Raw genomic sequence first — 3,720 nt, 5'->3', positions numbered from 1 at the left:
ATACGTACCTTGTCGCTGTAGTTCACGGCTACGCTCCTGCTCATGTCCAAAGAAACGGGACGTCCGAATTTCGCACCTTTTTGGCGGGACAGCCACTCCACGAATGTCGCTCCAAAATTTTTTCCGGAAGTGGGCAACTCAAGATACATTTATTGGACACTTAATCTTGGTTTAAGAAACCTACTTAATCTAAAAGGTTTTACGCTAGATGTCGCTAGACGAGACATGTCTCATTTCGCCCCATGTCTCATTTTACCCCGCTCTAACCTAGTAGATTGAGAGGCTGGTGCCCGCAAATTAATGAGACAGCCTTCACATGCAATGCAGTCTTGCTGTGCGCCCGCTTGATTTACAGGGCGGAACGCAGCAATACACCATCGCGGGCGATGATTTTCACGGCCTACGAAAGATAAAGGCTGTCAGATATAATTAAATTCTTAGCATGTATGCTGGAAGCAAGCAGAACAGCCGGAAACACAGTGCGCAGACGCGCACAAAAACACAGCCAAGAAGCAGCGACTGCTACCGCTACGCCAGCCCGCACTCGGCGTCGGGGTAAGTTGTGGCGCCACGGAGAGCAGCGGCGGTCTAGCGAACTAAGAAATCGGGGGCTACGGAGGCGGCGCCGGTGGACAGGTCGCCAAGTAATAAAGCCGGTCGTGGAAGTAACCTAGCGAAGGTTATCTGATTGGTGGCTAAAAGCAAGACAGGAGTAAAATTTCACAAGACATGGCTAGGTGGCTTGAGCCACCGCCCGATCATAGCCTCCTATATTTTTTCATGCCCGCGCAGTGGTGGTGCGGAGACCACCGTCGCCCTCTCCTTTCCTCCTCGATTTACGCCTCGGCTCTCCGCGAGAGGCGCTCGCACCGCATACTTGGCGGCAGGCGAGCAACGTGGCTGGGAGCTGCAGCGACTACGTCCGAAGCTAAGTGTTTTTGGTATTTACACTTTATACATGCTGTCGGGCGGTAGTTTTAAACCGAGTTAAGGGTAGGGAGGCCAGCGGAGGTGTGTGAGAATAATTTTTAGCGGGTTTTTACGTTGCGCAGGGTCGAGGGCTATCGGCATAGGAATTTTGGCGGGCTTTCACAAGGCGTAGCCGGCCGGACGATGGGTCGGCAGGCTAGGAAAGTTAAGGAGGACGAGGACGGGGAGTTAGTACAGTGCCAGGAGTGCGACCGTTGGTGTTACTTAGATGAGACTGGGTTCGGGAGCTTAGCCGAGGCGGATGAGGCTAGCTTCGTGTGTAAGATGTGCAAGCGGTTTGGGGACGCCGTTCATGCGTTAAAAGGGGAATGGGAAGCTGGGTTTAATGCACTTAATGCGGACTGGCAGGTCGAACGAGAGGCACGGATTAAGCTGGAAGCTCAGGTCGCCGATTTGATTAAAAAGGAGGAGAATAATGCCGCCCTGTTGAAGCGAATGGTGGGCGAGATTAAAGAAGAGCGGGAAAAGCGGATCCAGCTAGAAAAACAGGTTGAAGCGCTCAGGTCGCGGCCGGCTGGGCACCCCAGTTCGGGGAAGTGTCAGGCGGGGGACGAGGCTTGTCAATCGTACAGTGCTGTAGTGCAGCGAGCATTGAGTGAGAAAAATGAGAACGAAATGAAAAAGGTTAAAGCGGGCATGGAAACTCGCGACAATAGCGTACAGCGGCAGGAGAGGCAGCTAGAGCGATCCGGAGGCCAACAGATGGAATTAGGAAGCGAACGTTTGGGGCGCAGGAGAGTTCTGGTGGTCGGGGACTCGAATGTAGCGAGGGTTGAGGGAGGCGTTCTGACGGCAGTGAAGGCAGACAGGCGGGTGCAGGTGGAGGCTCAGTCGGGAAAGTGCATGGTGGATGCAATGGCCAGAGCCCGGGAAGTGGTGGTGGGCAGCATGGATGGCGAACACCTTGTGGTCATCCATGCTGGTCTCAATGATGTACTGCAGGGGAGGAGCCAGAATCTTGAGACGCAGTTGGAGGTGGGGATGCGTAGGCTTAGAGAGGCCTCTGAGAGTGTGCATGTGACCATATGCACAATCCCAGAGGTCCAGAGACAGGCTCGCGAAACGGAAAGGAGGGTCGTGGAGACTAATCGGGTAATTAGGCTATTGAGTCGACGACTAAGATACGAGGTGATGGAGGTGAACAGGGAAGTGTATGAGGTTAGGCCTCACCCTTTTGCACAGGATGGCATCCACTACGGTGGTGCCACTGGCAAGAAGGTGGGTAGTAGGATAGGTCGCCAGGCAACAGCTTTTTTGGGGGGACCCAGAGCTCTGAAGGAACCAGTGTAGAGAAGGAAGAATTAAGATCAAACGGACAATGGAACCATAGGGGAAGAAAGAGACGCAAGCGCCAGGGCCAAGTTAATTCAGATATAGGTTTCATTAACATGCAAGGTGGCAGGAATAGACTGAAATGGGAGGAAATAGAAGAACAGTTAAGACAGGAGGAATTAATGGTATATGGTTTAGCGGAAACACATCTTAAAGACATGGAGCAATCACCCTGCAACCCAGACTACGCATGGGAATATTGCAATAGAACAGAGGGCAGCAGAAAGGGAGGTGGAATTGGGGCATTCATTCATAAAAGTATGAATTTTCAAAGGGTTAGACTGGGATGCAGGGAACATTTATGGCTAAAAGGAACAGTGGCAGGCAAGCTAACACTCCTTGGCTTTGTATACCTGTGGACAGGGGTCAATGCCAGAGAGGAAAACAGGAAAATGTTAGAATGTATTGCAAGCGACATTGATGAGCTAGGAGGACAGGGCGAGATAATTATATTAGGTGACATGAATGCACACATAGAAGACCTGGATGGGTACACGGATTCGACAGGAAGCATGCTGCAGGACATGTGTGACAGGCATGATTTAGTTGTATGCAACAGCACCGAGAAGTGTGAAGGGCTCATAACATGGGAGGCGTCTGCACTCGACGATAGATTATGCACTAATGTCACAGAGGATGTATAACAGATTAGGGGTAATGAGCATAGATGAAGATGGTTCCAGAAGTCTAGGTAGTGACCACAAGCGTATCAAGTTGAGCTTCAGAGGAAAAAGCAATGTAGGACTGAAGCAAGATGAACAATCAAGGGGAAATTTTTACTCAGAAAAGCAATTGGAAGTAGCAGCCAAAAGAATCGAGAAAGTAATTTTTGAGGATAGTGAAACAGAATGGACTTATACCAAATTAACTCGATTACTGGAGCTAGAGCTAGCTAAGGTGCGAGTAAAGTTAAAAGGGAAAAGACGCAAACCCAAGAGTTGGTGGGATGAGGAGGTCAAGAGGGCAATAGAAAAGCGCAAGGAAGCATCCAGAGAACACAGATATTCCAAGAAGAGGGGGGAACCAAAACCCGAAGTAGACAGAAAATGGGATACCTTCATAAAGTGTAGAAGGGACGCATCCTATTTGATTAATGAGAAAATTAGAAGAAAGGGTGCCCAATGGATGTCAAAAGTAAATAAAAAGGATAGAAAAGCAGCCCAAAAATTCTGGAAACATCTAAATGCAATGAGTAATAAAACTAGGCTAGAACAAAGGTTTATTGTTACAGATGAGGGTATTCGACTAGAAGGGGATGAAGCAATAAAACACATAGGAACAAGGATGACGGAAAAATTTTCAGCAAAGCACGTGGTACATAGTTTATCGAAGGAGGATAGACCGGTTACAGCAATAGCTTCACTTGAGCAAGGAGAGTGGGAAAGGGCAGAGAAGAAG

Source organism: Amblyomma americanum, chromosome 1 (assembly GCF_052857255.1).
Source record: "Amblyomma americanum isolate KBUSLIRL-KWMA chromosome 1, ASM5285725v1, whole genome shotgun sequence".
NCBI lineage: Eukaryota > Metazoa > Arthropoda > Arachnida > Ixodida > Ixodidae > Amblyomma > Amblyomma americanum.
This window is presented reverse-complemented; position numbering follows the sequence as displayed.